The sequence below is a fragment of the Jaculus jaculus genome, chromosome 10, assembly GCF_020740685.1.
Source record: "Jaculus jaculus isolate mJacJac1 chromosome 10, mJacJac1.mat.Y.cur, whole genome shotgun sequence".
Classification (NCBI taxonomy): domain Eukaryota; kingdom Metazoa; phylum Chordata; class Mammalia; order Rodentia; family Dipodidae; genus Jaculus; species Jaculus jaculus.
This window is the reverse complement of record NC_059111.1, coordinates 36,876,002-36,890,265: the sequence shown is the minus strand read 5'-3', so window position 1 is coordinate 36,890,265 and position 14,264 is coordinate 36,876,002. Positions and strand designations below refer to the sequence as shown.

General features: G+C 36.0%; 1 pseudogene; it reads right to left on the bottom strand.

Moving 5' to 3' along the window:
• Positions 1-259: 259 nt before the first annotated feature.
• Positions 260-14,264, bottom strand: part of LOC123463948 — a 66,775-nt pseudogene continuing 52,770 nt past the window's right edge.

Below are 14,264 nucleotides of genomic sequence, written 5' to 3'. Positions count from 1 at the left end.
AGTTGTTTCTTTTGCTTAGGATATTTTTGGGTATATGAGGCCTGCTACCATTTCATATGAACTTCATATCATTATTTCTATCTCTGTTAAGAATGATGCTTGTATTGCATTGAATTTGTATATTGTTTTTTTCACTGTTTGTTTGGGGGTTTTGGGAACTTTCTTTACATATTTCTTGGGAGTAGTGAAGAATTTGGCCTCTGGCTTTTTTGGAGTCTGTCTTGGGTCTTTTTTTGCCAGTGAAGTTTCTTTCTTTCTCTTATTCCATTTTTGGCTTCTTCCCTGGGCTGTTCCCTGTGTCCGCAGGCCCGGAAGCTTCTGGTGTCTCTTCAGTTGGAAGGGCCTTTCTCTGCTTGCTGAGAGGTGTGCTGGGACTAGGACCCTTTTTTGGAGACTCTTCTGTGACATGCTCTTGTATCTTGACGTTTTCTGTAGCTGGAGCTGTTCCTATTGGTACCAGCTGTGGAATCTCATCGTCAGAATCGCCTGTGACTTTGGGCTGGGCACGCACTTTTCCAGTTGATTTCTTCTTCTTCGCAGAGTCAGGGCCCTTCACTGCAGCACCGCTGACCTCATGACTTTTAACTCCAGGTAGGACTGACGCTGCCTTCTTGGCCCTTTGTCTCAACATTTTGTTTTTGTTTCTTCAACTTTTGTTTTCCCTGGTATTTCTCTTTTGTTTTTATCTTTCCCATCTTCTTCTTCACACTACTTAAGAACACAATGTGGTTTCCATCCCCACAGGTGACAAAGGAAGAAAAGATGGGAAGGGAAACTGACTTCTCAGTTTTCACAAAGAGGAGTTTCACACTCTGCCACTTCTGTGGCAGTTTTTCTGAAAGCTTTTCCAAGACAGCCATAATGTTTTCAATGACATGCTGTGTCAGCGTTCCAGTGTGACCAATTCGTACAGTGCTGCAAGATCCACTTTTGGAGATGTTTAAGACCCTTCCACTGACACAGTTGCTGATCTCTTGGGACAAATTCTTGGCCTGAAGGTTTATAGACACTGTAAATTTCTTCCTCTGATAGAAATGTCTCCCTATGTGCGTGGGTAAAAGCCGCCTAATTCTTTCATCAGTAAGGAAGAAGTCAAAGCTATTCAGGAGGTTGAGCTTGGCTTCATAGGCTTTGTATTCTGTTTTTAAAGTGTGGAAAAGGATAATCTGAGAAATGGATTTAACTCCATGCTTATTCAAAATTTTCTTATAGAATCGCTCAGTCTGTTCAGATGATTCAGCTCATCCTTAGTGAATAAGCAGATTTCCGCCAAATCATTTGGAATACTATGAGGCAAAGGCAATTGATCTGCAGTTCTTTTTCTGGAATTTTTCATAATATTGCCATTAAGAACAAATTCTCCTTCTCATTCAAAAGCAATCCATTATCTTTTTTTCTGGATCTGGACTGTGCCCGGAGAACTTCCACTGCTTTTCTAATCTGCTCTTTGTCCAGCTATTCCAGGGGGATCGGTCCGCTGGAGTTGCCGGGGAGGGTGTCGCAGCCGCTGTGGAAGCTGAAAGTGAGGCCGAGCCCTCATGTCGCCCTCACCTCCCTATATCTTTTTTTTTTTTTTTTTTAAGATTTTTATTTATTTATTTGAGAGTGACAGAAAGAGGCAGATAGAGAGCGAGAGAGAGAATGGGCGCGCCAGGGCTTCCAGCCGCTGCAAACGAACTCCAGACGCGTGCACCCCCTTGTGCATCTGGCTAACATGGGTCCTGGGGAATCGAGCCTTGAACCAGGGTCCTTAGGCTTCACAGGCAAGCGCTTAACTGCTAAACCATCTCTCCAGCCCCCTATATCGTTTTTGATGATCTAATATTATTTATCTATTATTTTACTTATTTTATTTAGTTGTATATGTGTATCTATTTGTAACTCAGTTTCTTCAAGATGTTTATTTTGAATCTCTAGTTATTTAGTGTCATTATTAGTTTTGTTTTGTTCCTTTCATTGCATCTTGCTTTTCTCCCCCACTCCCCCCTTGGGGTTTGTATGTTTTTAGGAACAGTCATGTGTCCCAATCTTTACATTCTTTCACAGAGAAAATAGTCATCAATATGCCCACTTAGAAATTCTGGTTTTCTCATAGTTTCTTTTTTAAAAGTTAATTAATTAATTAATCAATCAATTAGTGTTTGTGTGCGTAAGAGAGAGAGGAGAGAAAAGGAGAGCACAGGGGAGAGACGATAACAGAAGAGGAGAACAGAAGAGAAAAGAAAAGAAGGGTCACACACACCAGGGTCTCTCTTGCTTTTGGAAAGGAAGGGCAGGTGCTTGTGCCATATTTTGCATCTGGGTTTACATGGATGACTGGGAATTGAACCTGGGCTGGCAAATACTTTTTTAAAAAAATTTTTTTTTTATTTATCTATTTGAGAGAGACAAACACAGAGAGAAAGGCAGAGACAAAGAGAGAATGGCCGCTCCGGGGCCTCCAGCCACCGCACGAACGAACTCCAGACGCGTGCGCCTCCTTGTGCATCTGGCTAACGTGGGTCCTGGGGAACCCAGCCTCAAACTGGGGTCCTTAGGCTTCACAGGCAAGCGCTTAACTGCTAAGCCATCTCTCCAGCCCTGGCAAATGCTTTTAACCACTGAACAATTTCCCCATGCCCCTCTAAATCAATTCACAAAGATTCCTCTTCTCTAGAGTTATGAGTTCCAGGACCAGGAGACTGGAAGCATATTCAACTCTTGTTTTATACCTCTCTTGCTATGCTGGGACTAATAGGCCATCCACTTGTTTCTCTGTGTTTAGCTACCTGCACCAAACTATGTAGGTTCCACTAGCACTCCAGATAAGATAGCAAAGGAATAGCTCAGTGACAAGTATTCCAAAAGCTGAGAGAATGGACAACTTGTTGAAGTTCTCTCACTCCCTCCTCATGGAGTGTCCTCAAGGCCTGTGCCTATTCTTCAACTCACACAGCTTTGCTGGCAGTATTCTTTCCATGCTTTCATCCATTGTTTATTGTCTCCACCCCTGTGCATTATGCTGGTTCAATCAACAGTTCATCTCAATTTTCTACCAAATTACCTACATAACAGAAAAGCAAAAATTCTCCAGTCCCAAGTCTCTATATCCAATTCATCTACTAAAATCAGTCATTTTGAAAGAAAGAAACAAACAAACATATATCCTTTCAGTAATACTCTAGAGCAAAACAAAAGAAGAATACTAGCAAAGACCACTCAATGTGTATGAAAAAGATAGACTATAATCATGTTAGGATATGTTAATATATAAGGAAAGCCATAAATGTAATTTAACATGTTAAAAATAAAAAAGAAAATCATATAATCATTTCAGTTGGGGAAATATTTGATAAAATGCAGCCTCAATTAAAATCATTATTGTAAAATTAATATTAGAAATTAACATTTTAATCTAATAAATTGGTTTCTTTTGCCAGTGGAGGAATTGTTTTGGAAATAAATTATGTAGTGAGTCTATAAAATTACAACATATGTTCCATATTATAATGGAATTTCTAGGCTAAACATGAAAAAAATAATTACAAATAGATGACTGGAAAAGCTACATGTATAGATATTTATGTATCACTACCTTCCCAGTGCCATTATTACAAGTGCACACTACCATGACTGGTATTTTTACATGGGTTTTGTTCATGAACTCAGATTCTCAGGCTTTTGGTGAAATCACTTTAATGAGTGAGTTATCTCACTAGCTTCTAGAAGCAGTAATCTATTTGGGAAATAGCAATATAATATAAAAATGTTTGTATATAAATATGGATTAATTTAGACTTCTTTAAACAGCATCTAGATTATTATAGGATTAAATATCAATGCCAGATTTAAAATAAAAGTAAATATATCTCTTAGATTATTTTATGATAGAAAATATTTTCATGAACAAAATACAAAACAAAATGCACTCTAAATTAAAATATTGATAAATGATACAACAAAAATAGACAGAAAATTTACTTAGCAGGAGATATTTTGCATAAGTGAGGATCATATAAACTACAAAAAGTATTCTTACTATGTAAAATCAACAGCATATTAGTATCAAGAATGTTTAAAGAACTCCATCCTGTGAACAAAACATCAAACAACTCCACAGAAGAAAAAACAAAATATATGAAAAATATTTCATAGAAGAGGAAACAGATCACCTAGAATTGAGGGAAGAACTAATCAACATTTTTAGTAATCAAGAAAAGGGAATTTAAAATTACATTGATATTAATATTTATATTCAATTAACAATATTAAAAAATAACAAGAAATATTCTTAGTAACATCAAAGATGTGTGTACATCTTGTTGGAGTCAAGTACAAACAACTTTTCAAATTTTCTGGAACTGGGAAATAAGTCATAACAATATCCACATGATTTTGCTTTCTAATACCAAGCTCCAACTAATCTTGTGCTATAAGAGAGACTATACCATTTAATTCTCTCTAAATTAATAATTCTTATCCTTTTTAACCTGTTCTGACTTCATTCTCCATTGGAGAACAAAACCTGTTCTGACTTCATTCTCCATTGGAGAACCTGCTTCTCTTTTTTGGATGGGAGTGGGACCTGAGGAGATAAATGACCCATTGTACTGCAGCATGGCCCCAGCTAAAACCATAAAGGAACTGGGGAGATGACCAAGGGTGCTACTTTCTTGGTGAACCTGATATCAGCACAAGAGCAAAGGAGATAGACACTGAGGACACTCCATACCTACCAAAACAGAGATTCAGAGGCTCCTAAGAGCCCATCACTGCAGAAGACTTAAACTACATGCAACATGGCTCAGGGCATTTGCAGAACAAGGGGTGGAAAGATTGCTAGAACCACAAATTGGGACATTATGCACAGAGACATTGCCTCTCCTCTGTAACTGACTGTAGCCCCCGCAATGCATGATCAACAATACCCATGGGGATGACCTGCATCCCCAATGAGGAGGGCCCCTTTGGAAAAGGAGCAGGGATGAGGGAAAGCATAGTACCAACATGTGTTGTTCATAAGTATGTCCATACCCAATAAAAATAAATTAAAATATTTTTCTGGTTAAGCAATAGTGTCACTTATCTAGGGAGGCACATTCCAAAATCCCCAATAGGTACCTGAAATAATATATGGTATTGACCCTATATATGCTCTTTTGCTGTCCATTGAGAATTTTCATATATGAACATAACTATAATGCAATCATAACCCTCTTCCATTACCTTCTTTGGTCTCCCTGCATCCCCCTCATTTCACTAAAACCCTGCTTTGTTCCAACTATTCACTCTATTTTGATTTTTTTTTTTTTTTTTTTTTGCCCTTCTTTGGTTACTGGTCTCCTTAGCTATACAGTAGCTTTTTGGTAGGACTGATTTCATTGTATCTCACAGGTTTTCTAAGTTGTGATTTAATTTCCATTCAGTTTCATATATAAACTTTTGGATATTCATTGTTCAATAGTATGTTGTTTACTACACTGGTGGTAGTATTCAACCAGACCTAAAAGAACTGAAATCACTACTTCTGAAACTATTCTATAAGGCAGAAAAAGAGGACACACAGCCCAACTCTTTCTACAAAGTCATTGCACTAGAGAAAAACTACATAGGGAAACAACAAAAAGAAAACTACACCTATATCCCTAAGAAGCATAGTCAAAAAAATTTCCATAATATACTGGGAGTGGGAAAGGGGGCACAAAAGAAAGCAATTAGAGGAGATCATAACAAACCAATTGACAACATCATACTAAGTGGAGAAAAACTAAATGCATGCCAACAAGGATCTATAACAAGACCAGTGTATCTATTCTCTTGACTGCCACTTAATATAATTCTTGAAGTCTTAGCCAGAGAAATAAAGAAGAGACATAAATAAAAAGGGTAAAATTTTAAAGGGACAAGTCAAACTATCCTTATTTGCATATGAGATGATTCAAGAGACTCCAAAGACTTCACCAGAAAACTAGAATTGCAAAGCACTTTCAGGAAAGAATATAAATGAACATACAAAAATCAGTAGCCCCCTTACCTATCAATGATAAGCACACTGAGAAAGCAATCAGGGAACAAATCCTACTCACAATTGTCATAACAAATTCAAATTAAATATCTTAGATTATCTCTAGCCAAGGAAATGAAAGACCTCTACAAGGAAAACTTTGAAACACTGAAAAAAATTAAAGAAGTACTGAGAAGATGAAACAGTCTTAACATACTCATGAATTGGAAGAATTAATATCATGAAAATGGCTATCCCACCAAAATTATTATACAAGCTCAATGCAACCCAAATCAAAATTCCATTATTATTCATCACAAAAGCGGGAAAAAAAAAACTTCTTAAAATTATGGAATTGCAAAAGACCCCCAATAGCCAAAATTATCCTCAGCATAAAAATACTGGTGTTGGACTGGAGAGATGGCTTAGCCGTTAAGGTGCTTGCCTGCAATGCCAAAGGACCCAGGTTCAAATCCCCATATGCACAAGGTAGTGCATGCATCCGGAGTTTGTTTGTAGTGGCTTGAAGCCAAGGAGTACCCATATTATTTCTTCTTCTCTCTCTGTATCTTCTTCTCCCTCCTTCTCCCTATCTAATAAATAAAAAATAACAAAATACTTAATAATACAGTTTTTTCTATCTACATTCACAACAAAAGAATTGATGCCTTTTTGACTTAGATTTTATCTCATTTAGCACATTGCTATCAATCAAAATACATTTTCTGTTCAAGTTTTATATCTACAAATTTGATATATTTTCTATATTAACTAAATACTCCATAGTGGCTATAAATTTTATAGTGTGAGGTTCAACAGCAAAACCAATGCCAATTTCATCCTTCTTTTTCATGATTTCACAAACGTGAATTTCATTGTTACTATAGATCTTAGTGACCTCTACATATAATATTTTTCGGCCTTATGAAATCAAGAACTCTCCTCCTTTCTTTTCCAAGAATGCATTATAGATTCTCTTTGGCATATGTGAATTTCTATCAATATTACTTTAGTACTTTAGTGTCATTGTATAGAATAACTGTAACTTGAACAAAGACAGAGTAACATTGCAATAATTAGTATGGTTCTCAGGATGACTATAAAGAATTCTTTATTTCTGAAAATTTCCATTTAACATGTTTCGACTGAGATTCAGCACAAGTAACTGAAAGTATGGGAAATAAAACTGTAAGAAGATAGCGTTCTATTTTCAAGTTTTGAGACTCAGGTACATATTGGAATCTATAGGCACATTTTCAATATACATTCATATACAATATAAGGAATCTTCAACACTGTGTTTAATGTGATGCATCATATAGTAGTGAGAATCTAGATTAAGTGTCAGATGTCTTGCAAATGGATGGGTGAGCTACTCATAGTTTTAAAATTCCTTTAGGCAGGCCATAAAATATTAAAAGTTGACAATGATCTCTTTTTTTAACTTATAACATTCATAGAAAAACAAATAGACAATAATACAAAGTAATGAAGTTAAAATTATCTAATTTTGATTTTCTCAGTAAAATTAGTCTAAATGTTAAAGGTGCTTCCTAAATTTGTGAATCTGATATAATCCCCTAGAACATCTAGAATGTATGATCTATGACAGTGAATTACTTGGCACATGTTAAGCTTCCCAAAATAATAATTCAACTGGTAAGAACATGAATACATCTAGAATACTAAGAAAGTTCGGGGTTATTAGGGCTCCCCAAAATGAATTAAAAGCAGGAAGTGCCATTGAACCTACAAGGAGTCAATCTGGTTTTCCATTATCTTGTTCTCTACAGGAGTCCTCACAGTCTCCATCTGACTAGAGGCCTGAAGAGTCTGCTTTTTCCTTTTTTTACCCCTTCCCTACAGCGTTCTCCTTATAAGAAGCAGCACCTGGACCCCTGGTATAGGAGCTGGACTGACTAGTTTAGTCCCTGTCCACCAAGTTCCTATAAAAGACCCTCATATGAAATACCAGGTGAGATTTATCATTGCTGGGAACCCTCTTCTGCCTTACAACAGAAATGCTAACTTCATTCCTTCACCTAAGCTCTACAGACATCTTTCTAAACTCTACCCTCTTTTGTCTGTGGATTTCAAATTTTCAAAGCTCATGAGAACCTTGAGGGAACTGACTCAGTAGATCTTTTTGTTACTCTAAACATCTGGCACCCTAACTCCTGGCTAATTCCCAACCAAAAGTAAAAAAAAAAAAAAAAATGGCTATATTTCTTTTAAAGACACTCCAAGTAAAACAAATGACATATGAAAACTTGATTTATAAATTACTAATATATTCAAAAATGAAAAACAGGGCTGCAGAAATGGTTTAGTGGTTAAGGCACTTGCCTGTGAAGCCTAAGGAACCAGGTTCAATGTCGCTCCAGATCTCACATAAGCCAGATGCACAAAGGTGAGGCAAGCTCAAAGTCATACATACCTACTAGGTGACATAAGTATCTGGAGTTCAATTGAGGTGGCTGCAGCCATGGTTCCCCCAATTCTCTACTCTTCCCCCCATCTTTGTATCTAAGAAAAAAAAAGCAAAAGAAAGAAAGAAAGAAAACAAATAAAAAGAATTAATGAAATCCTAAGGTTAGAGATGATGGTACAAGTGATTATCAATGCTCCTGAATGATTATAAAAGTGGATCAAGTGCCAGAGTACTTTATGAGCACTTCAGAAAAAAAAATCTATTGCAATAAATTTCAAACTGGTGGTTATTAATATCATAAATACTACACATAAGTCTCCATGCAAAACTAAAAGTTACTGCTAATGTTTTATTTCTGTAAATTAATGAGCAATATGCAGTAATCCACTAGTTTTAGAGTTGTAGCTATTGTGTTCATTTGTTTGTTTCTAGAAAGATCTTACAGCACATCCAGGCTGGCTTTGGACTTTCAGCATAGCTCAGTGTGGTGACAAATGGGCGTTCTCCTGCTTCCGCTTTCAAACCTCTGGGATTACAGTGCTCACCTTGGCAGCTGTTTTGTACTTAGTGATACCTTTCTTAGGGCATACACAAGCTATCGCTTGAAGTTAGGGGCTTTTCACTACATATTACTACACGTCACATAAATCTCATGGGTCCCAGAGGAAAAAAATAGAAAAGTATACTAAAATTAGTATCAACAATAAACAAAGAAAGGCATTAATAAGTAAAACATGACTGGGGAGTTAACTTGGTGGTATACAAGGACCTGTAAATTCCAATGTACATAGGCTTTGGGAAAATCCCCATCTATATGAAAAGAAGAAACTTCCTCAGTTTCAGTATATTTATCTCAGAAATATCAAATGCAAATAGTAAATATATCTAAAATGTTGAAAACATAAAATCTAAAGAAATCCATTAATCTAAATGCACTTTTGAAAGGCTAACAATATGACTAAATTATTGTTTTTTTATTTTTTATTTTTTTAATTATTGTTTTTGAAGGCTATTGTTCTCACATAAATAATACTAATGTAGGAAGATTTGGGAAGGAATACTATATGGATATTTAATATGACAAAAGAAAAGTCTAGAATCTTGTTACTTCATATGGTTATCTGTTTATATTAGCCATATTAGTTGTTTGTTAATGGAAACAGTGAATAAGATAGCGAACATAGTGTTAAGAATAAATATTTGTTTTATATACCATTCATGTATATGTCATATGTATATGCTATATTCATGTCATTATATGAACTGTACTAGTTAAGAAGAACTATTGTATGTTTTGAATAATTCTAAATTTTTCTTTTCAGTTGAGAATTTTTTGTCTGTGTTTGCTGCATTACATAACAAAATTGGAAATGAATGCAAACATTTTTAATAAGCTACTTGTAAAAAGTTAAAATGACAAATGCTAATCCAGAGGTCAGAGATAAACAACACATGGGGAAAAACTTGATGGAGAAGACTTTAACTCAAAGCAACCTATATCACTTTATGTTTCATTTTGCTAATATTTAAAATTCTTTCTTAATTGCCAATGCAGTTAAAATCTTTTAACAACATTGATTTTTTTGTTTTTACTTTTCAGTACAATTATTTTTCATTCTAAAAGAGATATTGAATGATAACATTCATGTCTTCTGCAAAGGTAAGAAATTATTTTTAAATATAGGACTGACTGTTAATATGGTATTAAGTTTTACATTATGGAAATAAATTTATTCTGACATAATGGTTGAAAATTTGCATTCTTATCAGAAGTCTCCCAATTTTTAGCTATAGTTTTGTTCTGTTTTGCTTCAATTTGTCAAGATTTGATATTTAGAGTGAGCACTGTCATGATATAAAGGAAAGTAGTGTGGCATTTGAGTCAGAAAGTTGAGAAGAAACCAATATCTAATGTGGCAAATAATAGCTTAGATATGAGGATATCAAAGGGGCATAGAAAAGACAAAAAGTAAGTGTCTCCTTCAATGTGAGTGGCAAACCTGACCTTTGTAGGGATTAAATAACACATGTAGGGCATTAAGATGAAAGAAATTTAGGATGGGCTACACATTGCTCCCAGATCCGCACACGAGTGCACATTTGTATATTTTGATTAAAATGTCACATGAAGGGATAGAGAAATGGCTCAGTGGTTAAGGTATTTGCCTGCAAAGCCTAAGGATTGTGGTTCAATTCCCTAGGGCCCAGGTAAGCCAGATGCACAAGGGGGCACATGTGTCTGGATTTCATTTGCAGCAGCTGGAGGTCCTGGCATGCCCATTCTCTCTTTCTCTCTATCTGACTCTTTCCCTCTCTCTCATAAATAAATAAAAATAAAAGTCACAAGAAGAAATCTTTGATAGACCAAAGGAAATTGTTGATTTCTCTCTAAGTCTTAGATTTACATTTTGTTCTCAAATTATATCTTTAATAATTGCCCCTTAGTTTTAACAGAAGTAAGAGTTTGTCACTTTCTGGGTAGAAAAAAAAAAAAAAGAGAGAAATTAGAAAAAAGGAACTGTAGTAGAAACCCCAAGCAGCCTTTGAAAACTGAAGTGGAGAATATGAGATATGAAAATGTAAATCCATCAAATGCCTATGTGAGCACACTTTAGTTGAACAAGCAGGAAAGCACCCTGGCTTCAATTTCCCTTTCTTGGTTCATCCATATTTACTGAAAGGTTTCTATCTGAATATATCTCTGTCACTCTATCTATGTATCTGTATCTAATCTATAATCTACCTATCTAATCTATACAGTACAGATAAACTAATACAGAAATCAGAGTGACTACAATACATCAAGGAGTGGTCAAGGCTTGAGGAGCATGTTTCTGTATAGTAGCTGAAGGGATTATAAGGCAATCTTTCCAAAATCATTATATTTGCCAGAGGAAATTTAGGCAACAGACATATACAACCTGTGAGAAGCCAGTTGGCCTGCTCCATTTTAATTTGAAATCTGATCTTTAAAGATACTATAGATATAGCTGTAGCCTAAAACTTACCCAGAAAAGGAAATATTAATTGAGCTTCATGATCCACCTGGAATATCTTTTACAGTCACAGAATATCAGGTATGTTGAAAATAAATATGAAACTTACAACCACTGTTAAATCAGGGAAAGTCCACAGAAGCTTCGCCCTGATGCTGTGCTGAATTCCCTTGCATTTCTCTGCTACTCACCCTTTGGTTCTTTTTTTGTTGTTGTTGTTTTAGTTTTATGAGGTAGGTTCCCACTTTAGCTCAGGCTGACCTGGAATTCTCTATGTAGTGTCAGGGTGGCCTCGAACTCACAGTATCCTCCTACCTCTGCCTCCTGAGTGCTGGGATTAAAGGCATGTGCCACCACACCCGGCTACACTTTGGTTCTTAAAAGCATATAATAAAGGCTCATCTGCTTGGGAGAACAGTATAGGTTAAGTAAGGATTGAATCATTATATTTTTATATAGTTTCTCCTCTCTGCCTTCAAATATAATTTACTGATCCCACCTCACAACTCCTTTGACTCTCATAACTTCTGATCTCTTGCTAATTGACTGTGAGTGCCTAGTGGCTTTACTTTTTGTTCAGATTGAGTGGAATAGAAATGAGAAAAGTAAAGTACAGGCTGGAGGCAGAGGAGGAGATACAGCTCAATGGCTGGAGAGAAGAATGATTGAAGACTTAACATCTGGTATGCTATATCTGGTATACATGCTATATATAAGCATAGCATGAAAAACAGAACCAGATCACATGAAAGCTGCCTGAGGAGCCAGGAGGATCAGGGCCACTCAGAATAGGTCCTTAAGCCCAGTTAGTTCACCACTTGCTCCCTTTTGCCCTACCCAGATGTGTGTAGACTTCTCCTTACCCCCAATCTGGATACACAGGGACCAACCCTACCTGGCACAGGCCCTGCTACCCTAGTAAGCTCAAACAGGCTCCCACTTCTTCATGTGTAGACATGTGTAAGTGGTGGACAGAGCTAGGAGGACCAGCCCGGCCCAGCACAAGCCTCTACCCTCAGTGGATCTCATCATACCCCAACTAACCCAAACACATGTAGGACACATTGGAACTAAGAGGTCCAGGCATATAATGCACAGGCCTCAGCCCAGAAGGATCTATCTTCAACATTGACTCTAGTAGACTACCTAGAGCAGTCCTGGCTCAGCCCCAGAGAATTGGATTTCCAGATGTGTGTCTGATATTGGAATAGTCCTAATCTCAGTCCACCCTATGTCTTCCCGTGGGTCCACTAATGCTACAGTGTCAGAAAGACAAAGGGTTTATCTCCAGAACTCCAATGCAAAACAAGTAATGCAAGAAACCAAGGCAAAATATCCCTACTAAGAATATGTAGATCCATTGTTGAAGCATACAATGAGAGCTATTTAGAGGAAATCCCAGACAAAGAATTCCAATACTCAACTAAATACACACACCATTTAACAAAGATGTGTGAAAATGCCTGGATAAACTACAAGAGAGCACAATCAACTAAATATAAAGGAAAAGACAAGCCAAGAAATGAGAATGGAGCTCCATAAAGAGCTAGAGATGTTGAAGAAACACCAAACTGAAATACAAAATTATGTAACCCAATTAAAATACTTTCAGAAAAGCCAGACAAATGGAATAGATCTTGTGGAAGACAGAATATCAGAACTTGAAGACAAGATGTAAGAAGTAGGTTGGGAGGCTAAAATCAATAAGATGAACAAACGTTTGAGCAGAACATTAGAGAAACATGGGACACCTTAAGAAGACAAAATGTATGAATTATGGGCATACAAGAAGAAACAGAACTTTAGGTAAATGACATGGAAAATGAGTTCAATAAAATTATAGAAGAAAAAATTTCAAATCTTATGAAATGAAAGCCTATCTATGTATAGTAGGCATATTGGATGCCAAATAGATGGTTGTGGAAAAGAAATTAACCATATATCATAAGGCAAAAACAAAGTACTAAAAGCTCCAAGAACGAAACAGGTTGTCTTAAGAGTAAGCCAATAAGAATTACTGCTTATTTTTTCATTGGAAACTCTAAAAATGAAAAGGACTTTGGTGAAAGTAATTCAAATATGGAAGGACTATGGTTGCCCACCCAAATTACTATACCTAGCAAAATTATCCCTTATAATAAAAGGAGAAAGAAAAACTTTCCATGACAAAAGCTTGTTACATGAACATATGAGCAGTAAGACAACTTTACAAAGAATGCTGGATGAAGTACTTTGTACTGAAGAGAAGAATAAACATACACAGGAGACCACATGAGGGGGGAAAAAAAACAATAATCAAACAACAACTGTTACAGTAAATGAAGATTAAGAAAACATGATACTCCACAAAATCTTCAACATGATAGGGATTAACTCATACCTTTCAACTATAACTCTGAATATCAATGGACTAAATCCCCCAATCAAAGGACACAGATTAACTGGATTCATCCTTTTGCTTTTTTCATGAAACCCACTTTAATATTCAAGACAGATACAATGTTAGGGTGAAAGGATGGAAAAACATATCCCAAGCAAACAAGTAAGGAGTGATTATGTTAATATATGACAAAATAGACTTTAAACCAAAATTGTTCAGAAGAGATAAACAACAGTGTTTTTACTGATCAAGGGAACAATTGAACAAGAGGATATTACAATAATAAACAGATATAAACCAATGCAGGTGCACCAAATTTTATAAAGCAAAATCTATGAGATGTCAAGTCAGTTGTAAATTCCAAAAATACAATCATAATGGGTGACTTCAATAACCCACTATAGCCAATACACAGGCTATCTACACAGAAAATAAATATAGAAATAATGGGGATACTCAACACTATAGATCAAA